The sequence below is a fragment of the Centrocercus urophasianus genome, unplaced genomic scaffold (assembly GCF_019232065.1).
Source record: "Centrocercus urophasianus isolate 14NV4802_14NV808 unplaced genomic scaffold, USGS_Curo_1.0 seq_36, whole genome shotgun sequence".
Lineage (NCBI taxonomy): Eukaryota > Metazoa > Chordata > Aves > Galliformes > Phasianidae > Centrocercus > Centrocercus urophasianus.
The window spans coordinates 276,429-298,179 of record NW_024884933.1 but is presented as its reverse complement, the minus strand read 5'-3'; the positions used below and the strand labels follow the sequence as shown (position 1 = coordinate 298,179).

General features: G+C 50.5%; 1 protein-coding gene across 6 annotated transcripts in view; it reads left to right on the top strand.

The window, feature by feature from the left end:
- Nucleotides 1-17,403: 17,403 nt before the first annotated feature.
- EIF4G3 (eukaryotic translation initiation factor 4 gamma 3) overlaps nt 17,404-21,751 on the top strand; it is a 73,037-nt gene continuing 68,689 nt past the window's right edge. For 3 of the 6 annotated variants that reach the window (XM_042831589.1, XM_042831588.1, XM_042831590.1), the window contains exon 1: nt 20,076-20,157. The gene's annotated coding sequence lies outside the window, so the exon portion shown is untranslated. Of the gene's footprint in view, nt 17,491-20,013; nt 20,158-21,751 lie in introns of those variants that run through there. The other 3 variants (XM_042831593.1, XM_042831592.1, XM_042831591.1) reach the window with 2 other exon arrangements.

Genomic DNA, 21,751 nt, shown 5'->3' with positions numbered 1-21,751 from the left:
CTGTGTGTCACAACCATTTGCTCTTCAGAAGGTCCTCATACTGTGAGTAAGTGTGGTGGATCAATATAATTAGGTCACCAGTGTCTTCCCAGCCCAGACACAAGCAAATGTTGCGCTGTGGAAGGCAAACAGATTGGTGTGTGCCACGCTCAGAGCTGTTGTTTGAAAGTCTTTCTCTTTTCTTTCAGCCCTCCTTCTTCGATTCCATTTCTGAAAAGCAGAAAGGAAGGGCTGGCATTTGTGGCTTTTGTTGTGTCTGTGTGTGTGCAGTACGTTTCTGTGCATGGAAGCTCTGGTTTTGCAGGTATTCCTGGGTAACTCAGCGTGTGCTCCTGCTCCCGCAAGATGCCCTGGCTGTGCTCAGGCCCTCTCAGCAGCTGCTCCTGTGGTGGCTCTGTCAGGAGACGTGTGCAGGAGTGAAGGAGAGCCATGGCAACATGGGATGGGGACGGGATGTGTTAGGGATCCAACTGGAGCTTTGGGATAAGGGTGTTTGGAGTGCTGGTTGTAAAAGGAGAGAGGTGGGTAGGAGGGGAGGACTGAGGTGAGCTCAGGGGTTCTCCTCACTTCTTACTGGCATTCAAACCTTGAGCTCGGGGCTTTCTGAAACCTTGGCTGAGCAGAGGGACACAAGGGACAGCTTCATTGCCTCAGGGATGTTTCAGTTTTAAACATACCTGGAACCTTGAGGGCCATAGAGTCATTAAGATTGGAAAAGACCAATATGATCACCTAATCCAACAGTCACCCCATAGCCCAACCATCAACCCATCTTCGTTCTGAGGAGGGCATGCGATAGAGCATCCTCTGAAAACACGGCGAGTGGAGGAACTGCTGTGCAGAGGAGGAGCAGGCACAGGATGCAAGCATGCTGCCAAAATTTAAGTGCTTTTAGACCTCGTCCGTCTCCCATGCTAATATTCCAGAGCCTTGGCACATCTCAGGGTTCTTTCGAGCAGAAATAGCTTTAATTTATTTAATGACAAAAGCTAATCATGTTATGGCGCAGATGTGTTGCTTTATAAGATTCTGTGGTGGATTCTTTATAAGAATCTGCTTTATAAGATTTTGTGGTGAAATGTCTTGGAGAAAGCCATTCTTCCAAAAATGGGATTTGCAACAGCTTGTTTTTTTCTCGTGTCTGGAGGCGTGCCGGTGTGAGTTCTGTGGCAGAAGCCTGCAGGACAAGGCTGCTTTACTCGCAGGTATATATTTTGGTGTGCGGTACCAATTTGGGAATGCGGGTTTTATTTTTATCCGTGGTGAGAAGTTGACTGGGGAGCAGTGGGAGACCTAGGAGTAGGAAGCGCCGTGCTCGGAGTTGGGAAGCGGGCCCGTCTGTGTGTGCGGGCTTTGTCTGTTGCTGTGTCGGGCCTGAAAGACTCTTTCATGTCAGCAGCTCGTGCTGGGCTGCGTAGAGCTGGTGCATTTGCTCTGGTTTTGTTTCTCGGTAAGAGTTAGCAGTGAAGGCCTCTCTTTAGAGATAACCTGTATTTTCTTTTTCTGCTTAATCCAGTGTTTTCAGGGCTAGTCGACTGTCAAGTTTAGTTGTGCGTAAATCCTCTAATATGATTAGAGTTGCTGGAATTTTCACTCCAAGGAATTAGAGGTGGGTAGTATCGCTGCTTTACAGGCGTTTCTTTAATGGGAAGCTGCATCTGTGACTGGATGTCTGCTTGTAGTTGCACAGGCTTTTCTGCAGTGAATGAGCAGGAGGGTGCAGGCGGTTGCTGCTGGGCTTGCGGTGCCGTACTCTGGCTGAGCTCAGGAGCTCATTTCCCCATCCTGAAGGTTGGTGCGACTTCTCACTGTGCCATGTTTGCACTTTGCGGTATTTCCAAGATCTTCTCCTAGGCACAGTTCTCCTTTCCGGGCTGTGGACTTGGTTTTGCCTCCCAAATAGGAAATGATGATGTGGGACAGCTGGAAGGAGAAAATAGGATGGGTTCTTAAAAGGGAAGGATCAAAGGGAGGAGAGCGGAATGAACTTCTAGGCTGGTGGTATTTTTGGGTACGTGTTATCCTTGTGTTGTGTTCTGTGACTGGGAGGTGTCCCAGAGCATGCTCTCTCCTCATAGCAGGTGATGGCACACTGTTGCTGATGGGACTTGAGTCAAATTGCTGCCGGGCACGTAACTGGGTTAATGGGACAGTGCTTCCTTCCTTCCTGAAAGGAAAATTACACGTTCTAAGGTACAGTATTCTTACTGTACCTTAAAAGTTGTTTTTACCTCTGCTTTACTCTTCAGTCATCTGAGATGGCCAGAAATGGACTGCTTTCCTACACAGAGCAAGGCCCCGGGGTTTCCCGAGGTTTTGTCAGATCAAAGTCAACCCCACCACCAAAGTGATGCATTTCTGCTGTCGGTTGTAAGGCCTCTGTGTGTCCTTTATCTGGGTGTGAGCTGACACATCTCTAGAACTCTAAACACGACCGAGGAAAAGCAAAGTGGATTCTCAGCTGCACTTCTTGACAGAGAAACACATCTTTGATCCTTGCCCGGTGCCAGGGGCGTCCTCCAGAACCATCGGGGGAGCGTCGGGGAGAAGCGAGAAGAGCTCGCACTGTTGCACATCTTAAGTAACACAAGTTGTCCCGGGCTGTGAAGCCTTTGCGAGGTGGAAGCTGCTTCGTGTTGTGCTGGTTCTCTCTCAGGTTGCCAAATAATGATTCCCTCTTTGGTTTTGTGTTGGTTTGATTTACACCTGAGAGAGATGATGTGTGAGTTACTGACTTACCAGCAGCTTGATTTAAATGCCCGTGCTCCTGGTGGCTGAAATCAAAAAGCCTTAAAGCATGTTAGTTGTGACCTGTGATGTGAAATCCGTGATGCGGGTCAGGCTCTGGAGTGTGCTGGGAGAACAGTTTTGGGAGCGGCCAATTGATGCCCATGTCGGCCTTGTGAGGTTGGGGTGGACGAGCTCCTGGCTGTGCTTGTTGAGCTGCTGAGGCGTTTGGCTTGCTGTAGGATGTGTGGTGAGCTTCAGTTTGTGGCGTCTCTCCTTCCAGTACTGACACAAATAGAAATACTGGTTACTGAATGGTCTGTCTTCAAATGCTTTACTCTTCTGGGCTCTGCGTTTTGTATTCTGGAGCTGTAAAATGCGAATAATTCGCCTGTCAACCTGTCTGCAACTCGGGCTGTGTGTTTCTTTCAGTGAAGGTGTTTTAAGGTAGTTTTCTGAGTGCTTTTATGTCTTCTTTCAAAAAGAAAAAAGGTGCAGTTTTCGTTGATATGCAAATATTGCTAAGTGTAATCTTGCAGGATGCTCTGTGAGCTTTAACTCCTCAACTTAATTGTATTGATTACATTTCCAAAACCCTTTTCTTAAAAATAAAAAAAACAAAACAAAACAACACAAACCACGGAAGTCCACCTGCACAACTGAACTGCTTCATTTTGAAGTGTTTGGTTCTGAGTTTGCACACTGAGTTGGGCTGTGCAGGATTCCTATTCTGCCCCCAAGACGTGGGATCCAGCTGTGCTGCAGGGCAGTGGCACCTGGTGCTGCAGGCCTATCAGAAACCATTGCTGCTGGTGCTTGGCACCGTCCCCATCTCTTGCTGAAGCCAAAGCACACTTTATCCACTCAGGCTGACATTAAGATCATTAAATAAATGAATGAATTGTGCTGTCACCAAATTCCGATCCTGGCAGACTAAAATCATGTGAATTTTATGGAGGAGACCTCTGTCCACAACGTCTTATTTAATGTCCTGAATGTCAGCAGTGGGAATAGTCAGTGAAAGCTTTCTAGTAAAGTGTGCGTGCCTTAATGAGGGTCATGGTGAGGAGAGGTGCAGGAGCCTGAGTTACTGGGTCATGGGTCATTGCAGAGGGGCGTTAGTCAGCCTGGGGAGCGCCTGTCGAAGGAAGCAGAACTCTGCTGACAGTGTGGGGCTGCTCCCAGCTGTGCTGGGATGTGTGAAAGCAGGATGGCTCTCTGTTTCCACTGAGGAGTTGGCATTGTCATGGCTGAGCCAGAATGCGCTGGGGCTTGGGAAGGGCTCGGGGCAGCCTGCTGAGCTCTGCTTCCAGGAGAAGGCTGAAATGCTTCCTGAGAGGAGGAGCTTGGGCTGTTCTTCCTTAAGATCTAGCTCCATCCTCAGTGTGATGTGCTTTTGTTGACGAATAGAGGACAGCAGAGATCTGTCATGCTTGCTGGGGGTAGCTTGCAAATGTTCCTGCATTGCACAGGAAACAGCAGAAGCGTGGTTGGATGGAACAATGCGTTGTGTAACTGCCCTGCTCGTACCACGGCCCCAGGGTCTGCCAGCAGGGTGTGGGACCTCCGAACATCCGCACTGTGGGGCGGGAGGAGCAGTGCCAGGGCTGCTGCCAGCTGGAGCTCTGGGTGGTGCTGGGACGCCTTTGGAGCTGGCTGCTGGCTGGAGGAGCGATGTGAGGCTGCCCGGCTCCTCTCTGCTCTGCACCACAGACATCCTGGGTGTTTGCTTTGGTCCCCCCGTTCTGAAGTGTCCAACACAAAGCTCGGTGCTACCAGATGGAAGCAAATCCTTTTCTTCCTCTCCTCCCTGCACCTGAGTATTTGTCTTAATATCTCCTGCATGCAAAGAGGTCTGAGCAGGCAGAAGGTATGGATGGGTCCTGAGCTTCCTTCCGTGGATGGCACATCATGTCCATACATCTTGGCTGCCTCCCGCTGTACTTTGGATTGGAGTGTCACAGCAGAGCTGCTTCACACAGCAGAGTGTGTGTGTGGAAATCTTCCTTGGTATCCATGTGGGGCCACTGCACGCAAAACTCGCTTTGTACGTGAGGATTGCCATGGAACTCTCTTCTGCTCTTCTTCAGATTCTGCTGGGACAAATGTATTGCTGCTGAGGCTCTTGTCAAGCACCCTATGGAGATGTGCAGAAAGCATGCTACTGAGAGCCCATGTGTGAAGAAGAGGACGTGCAGAGCATTGGATTGCAGAGGCCTGGAGCTCCTGTCAGCCAGGCTGCTGTGTACTGTGGCTCTGCAGCGGGGTGTGAGGCATCACTCTGCCGTCCCCGCGGGCTGTGCTTCCAGAATTGCCTTTTGTCTGACCTGGGATTTGAACCTGAGAGAAATCATAAGCTCTGCACATGCAAAAGGATACTTACAGTTTCATTTCATTTTGATAAACCGCTGAAATAAAGATTCTGGAGGGGAATGGTGAGGCATTAGGAAGCTGGGAGCTGCACTATGCGTTCCTGCTCACTAGAAACATACCTGGGGAGTTCCTGGGAGGATAGTCAGTATGGGTGACAACACTGCTGTCACCACGATGGTTCCTGACAGACCGACCAGCAAGGTGTTACATTTTCCCATGAAGTTGCAGTGTGAAGTATTAGAGATGTGGTAAGAAGCACAGCCTGAGAATGGGGCACACTGCGAGGCTGGTGAGTCCCAGTGGGCGTCCCCATAAGGCAAAGAGGCAGGTGTGGCAGTGGCCTTGGCAGCTGGAGCAGCTGATCTGCGTTCGTAGGGCATGAGGGTGGGCTGGGGGCAGTTCTGTGTGAATGAAACACACAGGAGGGTAAAAATGGGCATGCTGTGTTTTAGTAAATGGCAGCAAACAGCGCTGAAATCTGGGCTCGCAGGTGAAAATCTGTGGATGAAAGCTGCTGCAGTGCTCGAGTCTGGCTTAGGAAGTTTTTTCCCCTTCTTATCTTGTAACAACACGCCCCAGATACAGATAATTGCTGTGCTGGAGGGGAGCTGGAGATGGATGGCTTCACTTGGTGAGTTTGGTGCTGGGGAGGCAGGCTGATACCGACACTGCAGGCTGCGGTAGGCTGTAAGCTGGCGGCCTGAGCAGCAGTTTGGCCAAAGGAAGGTTGGTCTGCTGAAACTGAAGAGGTGGGGTTTTTGGTTTTGTTTTCTTTTTCTCCCAGGGTATCTAATAATTTCCCACTGGAAAAGCACTGTGTTGTATCTTTCTGTCCAGCTTGGTGTTGCCCTTCATGCCCTCGTCCCTGCCCTGCTTAGATTTGGGACGAGCAGAGCCTGCTGCTCTGTGCTGTTCACCAGGCTGTCACCTGGCCCTCTGCTTGAACTCCAGTGTCCTCAGCTAGCTGTGTGTCTGCAGTAAGAACTCAGTATGGAAATAACTGTGTGCATTAAGTAACTGTTCTGAAAGAGGGGAAAAAAAAAAAAAAAAAAAAAAAGCAAAACATGGAGCAAACAATCACGACCTGTTCTTGCTGCTGGCTGCGTGGTGCTGTCCCAGGGGATGTGATGAAGGGATCCATGGTGTTCCTCACATGCTGGCTCTGGCGCTGCTTTGTGCCACGTTGGCCTGTGTCACCCCAGCTCGTGCTTGGCCGCCGCTTGGGACTTCTGTGGGCGTGAAGCTTCTCTCTAAGTGCTTCTTTCCTATGAAAGATTTCTCTCTTCCTTTGCATCCCACTCTCCCAAGTGATGGTTTCTTCACTTGGGGCTCCTCCATGCTCACTGGGAGCGACGGGCCGGCCACGTTTCCACCTTCCCCGTGGCTGGCTGCCGTCTGTCGCTTTGATTAAGTGATCCAGGAAACTTCCCTGCCCATATTTCCTTTTCCCACCCCTACCGTTCAGTCTCATCTGAATGCTGTAAGTAAGTCTCTCTGCTGAAGCTGTTCGGGGAGGAATCTGATGGTTTCCGTGCCGGCAAAGCTGCGGGGTGTGGTTAGCTCGGCTTATCAGCTGGGAGCCTTGTTTTGGCAGCCTCCTCACTTTCATGGTCTCAGGGACAGTTTCCAGTGTGCAGTCACCTCTGGTGTGTGTGCTTGGGGGGGGGTTTGGTGCCAGCATGCCATCTCCTTGCTCCGCCCGTCCAGAAATACAGCTCAGCGGTTACCAAATGCTTGGTAGCCAGAAGCTGGTCTAGAAGGGCCTTGGAGAGGAAAGCAGGGCTAAGGTAGCTCTCTTCCAGGCAATGTGTTTGTTTTTTTTTTCTTTTTTTCCTTCTGTTGTAGCTAATTGCAAAAATAAATGCAGTTAGCAGCCTGAAGAGGACCTTCTCTTGCTGCACCATGCTGAGGAGCACCGTGTGCGCAGTGGCTTCTTGCCTCCCAGCCTGGTTTGTTTTTAGATGCTGAAGGGCATTTTGAGACTGTTACAACTTCATTTTACATTGTGTTTATATGAAACAGACAAAAGAAAAAAAAAATATCCAGTGCTCTGCCAAGTATTTCTGGAAAGAACAAGCTTCGTGGATAATCGTTTTCATGTTCTACCTGCTCCTTGGTGTGTTAAAGCTACAGAAGAATCTTCTCTACCCTGGATGAAGGCTTTGAGGGATTAGCCTTCAAGTAGTCACTTGAGGCATGTTGATTAAGAAATATCCTCAATGCAAGATTTAATCAAGATTTGAATAATGGAATTGCAACTGACTTTTGCTCCAGGGATCCAGCGAACTTCCAGGCAGGGATCCCTGTGTGCTGCTCCCCAGGATCCCTGTGTCACTCTGGAGTGGACCAAGCCGACTGCCCTGTGACTGCTCCGGCCTGCAGTGGCTGTGGCACAGCTGTATGGGAGGTTGGTGAGTTGCAGTGCTGGAGAGGAGCTTTCTTGCTTTGCTGGTGTGCCCTGAGCCTGCAGAGAGAGCCAGGACTTGGCGAATTCCCTTTAAGAACATGGGAAGTGCAGCAAAATGGTCCTTGCACCAACCCAGGAGTGGTTGTCCCACAGATAGCAAAGGGCAGCACGCAGATGCTCCTCGGTAACATCACTTGTCTAGTGGTAATATCAGCTTCCCCTTGGGAACATCCGTGTCTGCCTGGGCAGAAGAAGGTGGAAGCTTGTGTGGGGTTAACCACATGGGCTCTGAATTGAAGAGTTCTTTAACCATCAGCTGGAATTGGGCTGAGATCCTGTTCCTGTCCAGGGCAGGGGTGTATGCACGATGTCTGTGCTGCCTTAAGGCAGTGGGGAACAGCAGAACTTCCCATCTCAGAGCGGGCTTAGGCAGCTGCAAAACGTGAGTCAGGATGAATGAGGCGGTTGAAAGCTCTGTGCTCCTTACTGTTCACAGTTCAGTAAAAGCAAGGATGTAGAAGCAGGAGACCATTACTGACCGTGCTTTGAAGAGGCTTTCTTGGCTCACACGTCCTTGCTGTGCTGTTTGTCCCTGCTGCCCTGGCTGGGCTGTACACAGAACGCTGCGCTGCAGCCTCTGTTCTCATCCTGTTTGATACCTGAATGCTGGCATTTCGTTACCGCAGCTCAGAAAGTGTGTTGGCTTCAGTTGGTATTTCTGGGCTATACGAAGCCGAAATAAGTGGAACAAATACGCATTGACCTGAAGGCAGGGTGTGCTGCCATGCGGACCTTCCTGGTGCTCGTGTGCCTGTGGTGGCAGCGGTGCAGCTTTGCAGTGAAGGGGTTTGATTAAAGTTGCTGCTGGAGCTGAGTGTGCAGCACACAGGTGTTAAAGGAAAAGGAAAGATGAGGAGGTGACATAAGAGCACGCTGGAAAACCCCGCTCTGAGCAGCCACAGGTACTGTGAGCTGAGAGGCTTTGCTTCGGAAGCTTTTTCTTTGAGTTCCCCACATTATGTCCCTCTCCACCTGCAGAGAAACAAAGCGGGTTTGTGCCTGGAGCACAGCGATGTCCGCGGCACCGCGCTGCCCTTAACGAGGCCCTCCCTGCTCCGCAGCACTCCAACAGATCAGCGCTTCCAAAAAGATCTGTATCATAGCAGTTGAGAACGGGAGTCCTTTCTGTATTGAAAAACCTGAAAGGAAAAGGCATCCTGTGCAAACTGTGGCTTTGTGCGTGCTCATGTAATGGGCTATCAATCAAATTTAATTAAAACCGAGGTAACCGCAGAGTTTCGCTCCCTTTTAGGTCAGCTATGGCACAGGAAAAAAAAAAAGTTTTATCTTTACAAGCTGCTCTTGCAGAAGTTATTGCTGCGATTGCAGTTAAGCCCTTGCCTTAAAGGCAGTGAAATTAATTTGCTTGTTTTTATAGAGAAATTTCTTGCCTGTTGGCCAACTCCAAAAATAGCTGTGGAGTCCCTAGGAGCGAAGTGTGCGCACGCTTCAGTGCAGCAGCATCAGTTGGTGCAGAAAGACAGGGTCTGCCAGGCAGCGTGCGCTGGTTTCTTCCCGCAGAGCCTTCCTGCAGCTCCCTGAGCAGCAGAGGGTGTGCGATGGGCTGCACTGCACGGCACGCTGGGACCCACATCGAGCTCCTGCAGCACTGCTGGTGAGGGTGGTGCTGGGCTGCTCAGAGCTCCCTGTGTTGGAGCAGCCCGCTCCCCTCGCAGCCTGGCAGCTGAGGAGACGTCCCCTGAAGAGACAGTACCCTTCTTCCTCCCACCCTCACTTTCTTTCTGCTATATATTGGGCCGCTGAACAGGCTTGCATTGACCGGGTAACAAAGAAGTCTTTCAGGCCCTAGCTTTAGCCACAGCCAGTGTGCTGTGGGCTTTTGTTAATACTTTCAGTCCCCGCTTTCTCTTTCAGCAGCCCTTGCTCTCATTGTTCATATGTTTCAGGAGCCACGATGATATTTCTGCGTTCATTTTGTTTGCTCAGTTTGCAAAAAAAGTTGCAGAGGGCCAAGAGGGAGTGGGGCATCCCATCCTGCTCTGCACCGGGGGAGCAGTGTGTGCTGCGGGCGCATCCCCGGAGCAGGATATGGCTGGGGGCTGTGGAGCCGCTCACTGGCCTCCCCCCACCGCTGGGCCTGTCTCCACGTTCTCCTGGTTAGTTCTGGTCTGGCAGTGGAAGAGAAAGGCTCTTACTGGCACAGCTGGTTCTGCTAAATGGCTGTTAGGTGCTTAGAGAGCGTTGTACATGAGTTGTAAATTCATTCAGCATCTTCCCAAGTGGGTGCAGCGTGTGGCTTTGTTTTACAAGTGGAGGATGTGTGTGTGCTCCCTCCTACCAGCAGGTAGAGATGAGCGAAAACCAAGCTGCTTGTCTGTGTCTGTGCTAGTAAATCTGAAAGCTGCTGGAAGGCGCTTTCTAATTGTTCTGAAACATCAGTATGGGAATTAATTCCTGGAAATAAAGTGTTAGGAAGCAGCTGATTGAAAGGGCCAATGCAGAGCAGGCATGCAGAAATAAAGGTGAAGGCGTCCAAGAGGGAGGTAGAAGATGTTAGGGTTATTCCTTCTCCATTGCATACCGTCGCTGGGGCAGCATGCCCCCAAACCAGGGGTGTTGTTGGAGACGAATCAGGGGGCGATGGGGTTGGTTGTGGCAATGATCTTCTGCCCGCAGGCTGCCGTATGCTCTGGAGCATCTCAGCACACTCCTTTTTTCACAAATAGTTGCATTTTCGGCACTCTAAACTGCTGTTTAATGGAACGAAAAGCTGCATTGTCTTCCACTCAATGAGAGGATAAAATGTGGCACTCGGAGCAATAAGTGTGACTGTATTTCTGCACCTCTTAAAGGATCATGTGAGCGAGGCCAATACCTCATGGCAGCACTCTGTTAAATGGGATAGAACAGACTTGGAAATCCTTTGCACAGTAAAAGATGGATCTGGTGGATGCCATCACTCCTGAGAGGAAGCTCTCAGCATTATTGCAAATGTAGATCCTTGGAAGGTTTCCTTAGCCCTGTGCCCCCCCTCCCTCCCCCTCCAAATCTACTATTTCATTAATTACTCAAAAGGAGTTCCTGTAGCCTGTGGCCAGGGGTGGCTTTTGGAGTGCTCAGCTGCATGCTGTGAACGCTCCTCGTGCCCTGGTAAATGTTGTCTTTAGCTCTGTGTTTCTTGTCAGAGGGTCTGGTTCTGGTTTTTCAGTTGTTCTTTTATTATTTTTTTCAGCTTTTGTAAGTAAATGCCTGAGGTGACATAGCTGTGTGCCAGAGCAGCCCTATGGGGGAGGCTGAATGTTAAATAAACCGCCGTCTGAATTCCTCTCAATTTCCTGTACGAAGAGATGAGCCTTGCCCGATGTCTGGAAGGCTAATAAATACATTCAGGCTCTCACAGATTAAGGGAGAAACAAATCTGAAGGCTGTGAGGTCTTCACCGTGCTTAAAGGTGTGGAATGTGTCTGTGAGACGGCACTAAAACTGTCCTTTCCACTTCTATTTACTTTGGTGCCGAATTTTCCCAGCTGATAATAAGAGGACATTTTTTCCTTGCATCTTCAGCCATTGAAATACAGTGGCAGAGGGTTTGTATTGGGATGCGTTGCCCAACCCTCTGTGCCTTTTGGTGTGCTCACTGTGAGATCCCTGCTCACGCTGTTGTGCAGCTGCTGTGTTCTCCTGCAAGCCTCAATGGAAGGCTCTTGTAATCAGAGTCTTGGGCTGAAGAGCCTTGGCCTGTGTTTTGACCTTGGGTGCCCCTTTCACTGCTGCTCTTTCTGTATTTTCAATATTAACAGTGGTTGCTGGAGTACAGAATGTGGGAGATGCATTGGAAATAAATATGGATTTGCTTGTTTTTATACGTCCTTGTGCTAAGTGTTATAGTACTGCTTTTCATGCAGGCTCTTCCATCTCAAGTGCCTGTCTTCTTGAGATCTGCTTTCTTTTTTTTTTCGTGGAATCGTAGAATGGCTTGAGTTGGATCCTCAAGGATCATCGAGTTCCCAGGCTCTGCCACAGGCAGGGCTGCCACCTGCTAGATGAAGTACTTGACCAGATTGGCCCGGGCTGTCCAGCATGGCCTTAAACACCTCCAGGGATGGAGCACCCACAGCCTCTCTGAGATTTCTTTGAAAATAGGAACCTTCTTGGAAGCAGGAGCTTTGTGTGAGGACGTGGATGGTTTGGCACAGCCCTGCACCGAAATTCAGGCCTCACAGATCAAATTCAAGAGGTTCTGTCGCTCCTGTTGCCAAATAACCATTGCATTTGATAAACTTTTCCAGGAGCCAGAACCCCAGTTTGCTTTGTCTCTTGACAAACATCATGAATGCCCACTTCTTAAATTCCTCCACCGCCATCCATCCACGTCTTTCTGAAGAAAGAGCAGCTCAGCCATCCCTGTTTGAGGGCGTTACTGCAGCCCCAGGTGAGACCTCAGCCCTGCTGTGAATCACCAGCAGCCCTCGTGTAACCGAGCACAGGGGCTGCTGTGAGCACAGGGGCTGCTGTGAGCACAGGGGCTGCTGTTAGCTCCGACGTTGCGTGCAGCAAAAGGGTTGAATGCCTCGGAAGGAAAAAACGTGCTGCTGCTTTTTAACTTCGGTTGGCTGTGAGAGCCTCTCCTTCTCCAACAAGGTTATGGCATACCTGGTAGAGGTAAAGACTTACAAGAGCTGATCATCCAGTGTGTGGTTCAGTCAGACAAATGCAAGGTAAAATAATGCAAAATTAAAACAGTTGAAGTGGAAACCAGGCTGTCTCCCTGGTCAGCTGAATGGCCCGCAGTAACACTGAGCAGGGCTGCAGGCTGCGATGCTGACATTCTGCTCTGCAGCCTCAATGTTTCTTTTTCCTCTTGGCTGCCGATCCTGGGATTTTCTGTGTTGGAAACACTTTCTGGTACAGTCGATCAAAAGGGCTCCCGTTGGTTCTCCCGGTGTTTTAAGAAGCATCTCTAAGCAGTTGTTTGCAAGTCACCCTAAGGTCCATGGAACCACCAGCAAAAGCTTGTGGTAGGGCTGGGCTGAGCGCTGCAGGCTGTGGCAGGTGTGGGGAAATGAATCAGAGCTCCGGTCTGCAGATCCCGCTGGGGATTTCCACTTGGATTTCCCCTTCAGCAGAGCTGGTGGTTGTGATCGCCACGCAGTGAAGGTTAATAATAAGTGGTATGAAGGGGAGGTGAGCCCGCCGTAGATAAAAGTGAAGTTACTTGGACTCCTCCAGGGGATCCGTGCTTTCAGTCGACCTCTACATTTGAAAAGCTGTGAGCGGCTCAGCTCAGCACAGGCACCTGCAGAATCTTTCTTTCATTTGGCGAAGTTCTGACTTACAGGTCCTTACAAGTTAATTTTTGAAACAAAAGATTAACTGAAGTGCTTTGGATTAGCGTGAGACTGGCCCAGCTTCAAGGCAGCACGGTGTTTGGTTGCATTACTTTGCATTCTGACGGCGTGGGTCTTGGTTGGGATGTGGGGGGTTCTGGCTCTGCCCCTCGTTGGGATGCTTTTCATCAGCTGGCATTAGGGAAGGTTATCGAGCAAGAGCTCCCTGCGGGGATGGGCTGTGAGAGCTGTTTGAAAGCTGCGTGCGGTGCTTTGGGCATCCGTGAAAAATTGCTCCCACTTAAATCTGTGGAAAGCTGGGGAGGGTTTAACTGCTCCTGAGTGAAAGAGGCTTCACTGCTTCCCCATACAGCAGGTACTGTGTGGATGACTGGTGGGGCTCCCTGCTCTGTGCTGGATGGGCCCCTGGAAACGCTCCCTGCCTGCAGCAGGCAGACTGCGCTCTGCTGAGCAGTGCAGGGCTGGTTCTGGCCTCTGGGGGCCTTCCTGCCTAATGAAGGCTTGGGCCCAGCATCCATGATAACACACCGTACCTCGCATAAATTTAGAACAGAGTGCAGCCAATTTTCACATGCTGCTGCAACATTATTCTTTCTCAAGCTGTGCCAGATAACTTCGTGCAGCAAAGCAGCTCCAGCTTTGTGAGTGCTGGGATGGCTGGTTGGGGCCTGCAGAGCCGTCCTTCGGTGCTCGAGGAGTTGTGTGCACCCCTGCACTGCAGGTGTGTGGGTGCTGCTGAGGTGAAGGGCTCCCAGAGCCTTACACGGGAGTAGCTTGTTGTGACTGTAATCATCTCTTAGCTCCCCTCTGCAAGGATGTGGGCTGTGAGGACTTCACTGGCGACATCCCATCCCTGTGGGCATGGCAGGTGTGATGACTTTGAGAACCTAGGTACTTTGCTTTTACTTTTTTTCCCTTTGACTGCTGCCTTTTGTTTGTCCTGTCCATTAAAATCGTGCCCTGTGTGTAAGCTAGGGCCCCATGCTTCAGTGGTGTCACGTTCCTGTAGCTGCTTTGCCCGCACCGAGCAGGATGAGGGCTGTGTTTGTTCCTCAGCACCCGAGCTGCTCCCACCTGTGATCTGTCACTCCCCAGCACTCACGTAGGAGCCTATAGGCTCCTTTCCCAGGGCACTTAATGCTTAGAACAGAACCTCGTCCTTTGGCCGCATACTGTTGGGGCAGTGCTGGGGAGGTGCGGGTGCTGCCCCTGGGTCTGTAGCCAGGAACCATCCATATAGGTGTACTGCTGTGGCTCTGTGGGTCATAAATGTTGCTGCTGAGATGAAATGGAATTCTAAGGCTGTATCCCTTGGCATGTTCTCCATGATGCTGTGACTTTCCAGCTGAAGGGAGCTGATGAAATCTATTGACTTTTCCATCTCTTAGAAGACGCTGTGTATTGTAAGAATAAAATGTGAATTAAAAAAAAAAAAAAAAAAAAAGCAGCAACTGCTCTTTGATGGAGGAAGATGGGCCAGCAAACAAATATTTTCAGGCAAGTTGGCCGCTGAGGAGTTGTCCATAGTTGAGCAAGAGCTGTGCTCCAACCCTGTGTTGGGCACAGCTGCAGTGCAGCGGGCATCTGTGGTGCTTACAGCTTTCAGCTGGCTGTTAGCCCTGCTCAGGCCGTGCTTTGGTAAATTCCTTTTCGGAGATGCTTCAGTGTGAACTGTGGTGGGGCAGAGCTTGGGGCCGCTGCTGGAGCCAGTCCTGTCCTTACAAAGAGCTGCTTCCGCCTGAAGCGCCCCATCCAGGCCAAAGAAACGATTTCTTTTGGCACTTGGGTTTGCAGAAACAGGCTGAGTAGCACAAGCAGATCTCCTTTGCGTCTCACTGGCCTGCAGTGCATTGGGTTCTGTTGCGCTTGCATGGCCGTGGTGCCCATGCTGACAGCAGGCTGCTCAGGGCTGGGTGAAGCGAGGGCTGCGGGTGATTTACATGCTGCTGAGCCGTCTCCAGTTCTCTTTAATTTAGAGATGCAAAACTGAGCCTGAAAGGAATGAGCTCCAGATAATTAGGTGCTTGTCTGCAGGTGTAACCAGCGTGGCTGCCTGCAGCTGCTGCCCTTAATATTGCTGATTTTTATTTGGAAGCATTGGGGAATGAATGAGATGCTGGAAACGCTGCTCATTCGCAGCAAAGATTCTGCTGTTCTATTCCTCCCACCCCATTCCATCAGCTGTGGTGAGGCTGAAGGGCAGCGTGGCACAGAGCAGGTAAGGGTGTTGGGAGAGGGTTTTGGTGGAATGGGCACTGAGTGCAGAAGTTGGAGCATAGAGAGATGTGTGCAGTGTAGATCAGGCAATGTTACGGCAGGCAGAATGGGCAGGAAGCACTTGGGTTACTTAAAATGAAGCACTAAGATAAATGATACGTAATTAGGTAAAAAGCTCAAGATAAATTTCAGGACAAGTTTTGATTTTTCAGGGAGAGTGCTGGGTGGGAGCACAGTATGATCTGGGTAAATGCTGACAGCCTCACTGCTTGCAGCGTCTGGATTGGGACTGCGCTTGGGAGCAGTGCTTAATGAGGAGCCCTTAATTAGCAGAGGGACAGGCGAGCCCATGGCTTTGTTAGTGCTGAGTGGGGATGGAGCCCTGTGAGGGAGTGGGCAGCAGTGGGGAGCTGCCCGGAGCAGTGCTCTGCTGGGCACGAGGCTGTTAGGGCAGCGCAGAGCTGCTCATTGTGTGGTTGTTGCACGTGTAAAATAGCTCATAATTGAAAATGTAAAGAGAGTTTGGTTGTGCCATTTAATACAGAGAATAAGGTGATGGAATAAGAGGCCAGTTTACATAAACGCTTTGTTGATCCACGTACATTTTATACCTCCTGACAAATGGCAATGCAGTTGTGAGTGCTGACTCCACATGTTGCAGTAAGGGTCTTTATATCGGGCTGTAAAACATTGAAACAAGCTTAATAATGGCTTTTGCCTGAAGATCCTTTTGGTTATGAGTAAGTACAGCAGGTGGTGAATCTCAGAGCATGGTTTGCATCTGCTTGCAGCAGTAGGGCTGCAGTATGCAGCCTGGTTGTTGCAGGCAGTGTACCCACTGTAAACCCCACTGCTGCCATTTTGCAAACACCTTTTAATGTGTTCTTTGATTTGAGCAGTCAGCAGTCTGTCCTTGATGTCAGGATTAATGAGGGGTGTGAGGAGGATGTGGCTTCTTAGAGAAGTCTTTGTCTGTGTCTCTGAACCTCTGACTGCAGTTTGATGTGCTCATGCCAGGAAAAGTTGTTTAATTTTTGGGGTGTCTCAGTGGGTTTTGCTGATTTAAAGTACCTGCTAAACAACCATGCACGTGGCTGCGCTGCTGCTCCGCTGGGGCACAGGAGCAGCTGCTTTGGAGCAGAAAGTTGGGAGGATTTGCACAACTTCTTCCTGAGGAGTTCATGCTGTGATGGAGTTTCCCTCGGACACGGAGTGCTGATGCTGCCAGCACCGCTGATTCCCTTACATTCTGTGCACCGGAAAGCTGCAGATGGTGCTGAGGGTTTGGGTTTGCTGTGGTTCTATGCTCTGTACGCTCACCTGATGGCTTTGTCTCATATTTTCCACTGTTTAATGCACACGTGGTACAAGCAGGGCCGTGCAGTGGGGTTGTTTAACCCTGGGAGTTGGCAGAGGGCTCACTTGTGTTGGACGGGAGGGAGATTTCGGAGAGGAATTCCTCCTGGCTGTAAGTGCTGCGCATTTGTTGTCTGTGTGGCATGGCACCTTGGATGGCATGCAGCAACGGGGGCTGAATTACCCTGGTAGCAGAGTGCTGAGGGCAGGCTGCACTGACCACCTCGCTTGTGGCCCCGGAGCAGCGCTCTGCCCATCCCGTCAGAGCCCTGCGAGCACTGCTCTGCCCATCCCATTCCTTCAGAGCCCCGGGAGCACTGTGCTGCCCACCCAGTGCCTGCATTTGCCAGAAGCCGGGTGCAGGAAATAAGCACTTTCTCCATCCTTTGGATCTCATTAAAGCTTAGTGAAACTTAAGGCACTTCTGTATCCTTCAGTCTTGTGCTCAGATCAAGTCCTGTAGCAGAAGGACTTAGAGATTTCCTTTTAATCTGATGAGAACCATCACTTTCCAGAAGTGATGTGGAAGCAGCTGCCCTGGCAGCAGCACCCAGCCCTGGGCGCAGGCAGCGAGCTGACTGCTCAGAGAAGATTATTTTCCCATGGCTTACATGAGTTCTAAAATAAGAAAATAAATCCTAACCTGCTCGAGGATGAAACAGTTTTTCCAAACTCAGGAACGGTCCCTTTTGGAGCAGGGATTGCTCATTTGTTTGTTCCTTTCCCTCTTTATTTCCTCTGGGTGCCCTCGGTACCTTTCCAAGTTGGGAGAACTACAGCAGTTGGCTCCACACCGAGACGTAAAACCTGTTGGCAGCAGCTCCGCTGTGTGGGCAGGAGGCGACTTACTGCCACATGGAGCCAAGTGCAAACAGGGCGATGGTGGCTGTGGCTCTGCGTGGGGAGGAAGCGGCGCTGCCCCCACGTCCCTCCCCGTGCTGCTTTCCTTAACAAGCTGCCCTCAGGATCCCCCGCGGCCCCGTGCAGCAGCCCCTGGAGGAGCGGATCTTCACGCCGACCGTCTCTGCCGTGTACAGCACTGTGAGTATCCGCACAGTGCTGCTGGGTGCTTCCCAGCACTGGAATTCCTGGTTTCTTGCATTGTAAGCAGTGATGGGATCTGCAGGAGTTGGGATCCCTTCCTTTCCTGCTGATTCAGCAGAGCGCTGGGTTTCCCGGGGCAGTGGCGGTGGGATGAAGGCGTCCTGCATGCAGCTGGTTGGCTCCATCCCTCCTGCCTTGGTGCTACGTGTCCTGTCACAGGAGCAGCCCAAAGAGGTTGGGCCTTCGCACTGAGCGCTCCGTTCGGAGCTGCGGAGAAATATTGTGATGGCACAGTGAGAACCTGGGATGGGTGCTTTGGCTCGCTGGTGCTTGTTGATAAAGCTGGGTCATCGAGGAGACACCACCAAAACGCAGCAGTGTTTGTGAACGTAGGACACCATTTTCCTTTGATTCATTTCTTCTTTTCCCATGCGGCAATAGCTGGAATCCCAGTTTTATTTCTAAGCTGTGCTAAGTCAGCAGGGCCCTGTTAAAGCACTGCTTTGCTTTTCTGGTGGGAGAGTGCACATCTTTGGAATGCCAAGACGCTTCCAGGCAGCTCCTTATTATTTGGGAAGCAGGAAGGAAAGCTGTGGATGCAGGAAGTTCCCTCTGTGTTGTGCAGCCAGCATAAGTGTTTGTAGCAGAACACAGGCTGCTGCACAAGGGTTCCTCCTCCCCTCATTACCTCTGTGCCCAGGGGATCCTCCCTACACAGTTTTTTCATTTCAGATCTTTGAGGGTATAATGCGGTTGCCTGTTGGGGAAAAGGCAACTGTAAAAATGTAAATTGATGTAAAATGTAAAAGTAACTGTAAAGAATGAGCTAAAATGACTTTTCAGTGTGAAAAATACCTGTGTGTTGCAGGAGTAGAAGGCAGGGCTGGAAATGTGTCTGCTTTTAGAAAACACAAATATGGGAGAAGGTGTTCTGCTTAAGGGAAAGGAGTGCCATTTATCACTTGGGTTCCGTGAGAGCTTTCCTCCCGAGCCCTTTTGGCAGGTGGCAGATGTGGAGTTAAGTCCTGGAAGAGCTGAATGGGGACAGAGGAGGCACGAGTGCAGCTGATCTGGGAGCTTGGAGGTGCTCGCGTGTGCCAGAAGAGCTGCTTCTGGGTGGGAGGTTTTGGGTGTTTCCTTGTAAGCTGCTGCCTTCCTGGTGGTTCCCAGCAGAGAGATCCCTGCAGTCAGTCCTGCGCCTGCTGTGAGGTGCTTGTCCCCTGTGATAAAAGCCCTGGGCAGAGGGTTATCCCTGGTGGTGGGGAGAGCACTCCCAGCCCACTGTGATGCCCTTAAAGGGATACTGAAGGCAGTTCTGGAGAAAAGAGATGACAGAGGGTGAGCAGGCCCACGTGCTGGTGGGCTCAGGAGGCTGTTCTGCCCCATGGGGCATCCCGGGGGTCTTTGTGCTGGTCACTGGGTACTGGAGGTTCTGCCCAAGTCAATTTTTGCTGCATCTCAGGGATGCTTGTGTTGTGCCCTGTCCCTTTTGATCTTACCTGAGGGCTTCCTGGATATGGCTGTGTGGCTGAAGTTGTGGACTCAGAAGGGGAAGAAACCTACAGAAGATTTAAACTCAGAGTTGCAGCCCGAGTTCACCTCTCATATAGTCTGTTATTTTCTTTAAAACATGGATAAAGGCTTCTGAAAAACAAAACATACAGATACCTAGCAAATTAGTATGGAATTCTCTGTACCCATTTTCAGGAGAATAATGTCAGCTCTGGATTTATGGACATCTGCTTCCTTAATTACCTCAACCCAAGTTTCTGTTGCAGAATGTCCCGTGGTAAACAGCAGAGCAAACCCCTGGTTGAGCACGCCGGGACAGAAGTTGTGCCCTCATGGACTTGTTGCTTTTTAGCTTGCTATCATGCAAATATCTCACCCTGACTTCAGTTTATGTAAATACGCTGTATGTAATATTGGGGGGGCTCATCCCTGACCTGCCCTCAGGGTGAGCACCGGGGTGCTGTAAATCTCCCTGCAGTGAATGGTTCTGGGCCGTTTCCAAGCCTTGGGAAATTGCACAGTATCGTTCTTGTTGATGGTGCAGCTGTTTCAGGCTTGGAGGTAATGTTTAAGAAAGCATCAATATTTGGAATGTAACAGTGCGACTTGGGAAAGCGTGTAGTTGAACTCTGTGGCTTCTGCCCTCGTGCTGCCTTTGCTTGGTGCTAACGCTCAGCTGCAAATGGAGATCCAGGGCCTTGCTCCTGCCTTTCTGGTGATGCAGAACCAGTGTAGTTGGGTACAGCATGTCATGGGAAGCTGGGAAGGTTGCAGCCTGGAGCCAGAGGGGTGCTGCACAGCACGGCCCCAGCGTTCCTCCCCATTTCCCAGGGGCTCTGGCTGGTGCTCTTGGTATTTGGTCCTTTCCCATTTTCCTTATCTGTGTGCATTGACTTGTACGGTGTCTCACTAAAAATAGTGATGATAATACTGTGCTGCTAGCTGCTTTCTTAAGAAGAGTACAGCATCTCTACAGATCGGATTACTAATGTTCTGTTTTACTAACAGTTTATCTCCACACAGGTAACACAAGTAGCAAGACAGCCGGGTCCTCCTGCCCCATCCCCTTACACTGCACATGAAATAAATAAGGGACACCCAAACATTGCTGCAACGCCACCGGGACACGCGTCGTCCCCAGGGCTCTCGCAGGTAAGAGCGCCAGAGCAGCACGTTCCCAGCCACACTCTTTTCCTCCTGTGCAGTTCTTGGCTTTGCTGCTCAAATTCAATGTATCTGTCTTGTCTGTGACCAGTAAGAGCTGGTGGAAGGACACCTCAATCTGGCTGCTGAGGACAGGCTGCGGACAGCTGCATGCTGCTGTGAGCTGGTGGTAAGGGCTGTGCTGGAGGAGGCGAGCTTCTGCCCTTCCTGCCAACCTCTTCAGTTTGGGTGAAATATTAAACCCCAACTGACCTTTCAGACTGCGAGATGTGTGATAACAAGTGAGGTCATGCGAGGAGCACTTCACCTCCGTGTTCTGCATTCTAGATAAAGCTTAGTGATGCGTGTCTGACGTGCTTGGTGGGAAAACTGGAACCTGTGTTTGTGTTTGAAAAATGTGCGAATGTTCGTCTTCTATGAAGTGGGAAGTCAGAGGCTGCAGTATCTATTCAGGATCACAAGTAGCTTGCGGGCGTCAGTCAGCAGTCTCTGAGCGGTGCCTTGTGCTTTCGCTGCATGGCTGTTGGTAAGGAAGTCTCTGGTTTGAAGGCTGAGCTGAAGAGCACAGCAGGGCTGCAGAGCAAACCCCGCATGCCGGCCGGCTTGTGTCAGGGATCACAGAGCTTGTTCCTGGTAGACATCGTCAACAGAGGAAAGCTGATCATGGTAGATAAAAGGGGAAGAAAGAGGACATTCTAGGCAGCTTCTTAACAAGAAAACTCTAATCAAGGTTTTTTCTTCCCGTAATATTTTCCTGTTGAGTCAGTGCATACGTAGATGGCGGGCTGTGTGCCAGATCAGCGCTCTGGCCAGCCGGGAAAACGCTCGTTTCCTGTTCTGCTGGCTCTTATCCTCTTGGAAATGAGCATCAGCCTGCTTGTGCCACCGTGCTGCTGCTAGCAGGACCCCGAATTGTGTCTGTGTGTCCCCTGCTGGCATGGGGCAGCTCTGCTGGTGGGACTGCAGGGGGGTGAGGCGTGCTGGCTCAGACACACGGGGTCGGGGCAGTTCTGCAGCGGTGCCACAAAGCTGGGACTTGGTGACAGAACAGCAGCAGTCGTGCTTTTTTTCTAGCAGCAGTAGCAGTCAGCAGCGTGTGCTTGCCCGTGCCCTTAACTGGTAGGGGTTTGGGTCAACTCAAAGGCTGTGGTATGTGGTTCTGTTTTTTTTGTTCTTTTTTTGCCTTCAACCCTAGAAATGTTAGCGTTCTCTCCTGTAGCTCACTTCAGCTCTGGTCAAATGTTGAGTTGCAATGTTATATCACAATAACCAATTTTCTGGCTTAGCAGGATGTGGGCTGGAGGCATTACCTATTTATTGCATCTATCATTTTTCTCCTCTGGGTTTTTCCAAATGCCCCCTTGTGTTTGCATTAAGAAATGAGGTGAGTAGAAATCTCTTGTTTGCAGACCACATTTTTGGGGAAATTCTGTCACGACTTCATGTATTTGTTTCATTTGGGTAAACAATCAAAACTCCTTTAAGTCTCTCATCACATGAACATTTTTCTATGCTCTGATCATTCTTTTTCTCTGTTCAAACTGCTGGACTCCTGCTGCTTCCCTTTTGAGTTAGAGGGCCC